The sequence below is a fragment of the Arachis ipaensis genome, chromosome B08, assembly GCF_000816755.2.
Source record: "Arachis ipaensis cultivar K30076 chromosome B08, Araip1.1, whole genome shotgun sequence".
In the NCBI taxonomy this organism is placed as follows: domain Eukaryota; kingdom Viridiplantae; phylum Streptophyta; class Magnoliopsida; order Fabales; family Fabaceae; genus Arachis; species Arachis ipaensis.
In genome coordinates this window covers 2,177,405-2,177,736 of record NC_029792.2, presented here as the reverse complement: position 1 = coordinate 2,177,736, position 332 = coordinate 2,177,405, and the positions used below count along the sequence as shown (strand labels likewise).

The window sequence follows — 332 nt, the reverse complement described above, 5'->3', positions numbered from 1 at the left end:
TAAAACCAGAGGGTTCAGAAGCGTACCGTACCGAGCAAGAGAAGCGAATTGGATCTTAACAACACAACAGATTGAATTTTATACAAGTTGACAAGAATGAGTGGAAATTTCAGTTTTCAGAGGCAGATGCAGATGCACTGTTACTCTTTGTTTTCCATCCTACCTTTCTCCGCCCACAGTTTTCTGTTTTCCACAACACAACAGAAGAGATCACCCGGTCTGAATGCTCCACTTGCTTAGTGGGCTCGGCCCAACTACACCTTAGAGAGCCTGGCCCAACTTGTTTCATATGGTGGCTCATTAATGATGTCTAATTTACTAAAATAGATAAT

The 332-nt window shown here is 42.2% G+C and overlaps 1 protein-coding gene across 2 annotated transcripts in view; it reads right to left on the bottom strand.

Annotated features, from left to right (window-relative positions):
- Window positions 1-242, bottom strand: part of LOC107614147 (protein slowmo homolog) — a 1,096-nt gene extending 854 nt beyond the window's left edge. Inside the window, exon 1 of one of the 2 annotated variants that reach the window (XM_016316374.2) lies at window positions 31-242. The gene's annotated coding sequence lies outside the window, so the exon portion shown is untranslated. Of the gene's footprint in view, window positions 1-25 lie in introns of both variants that reach the window. The other variant, XM_016316373.2, reaches the window with a different exon arrangement.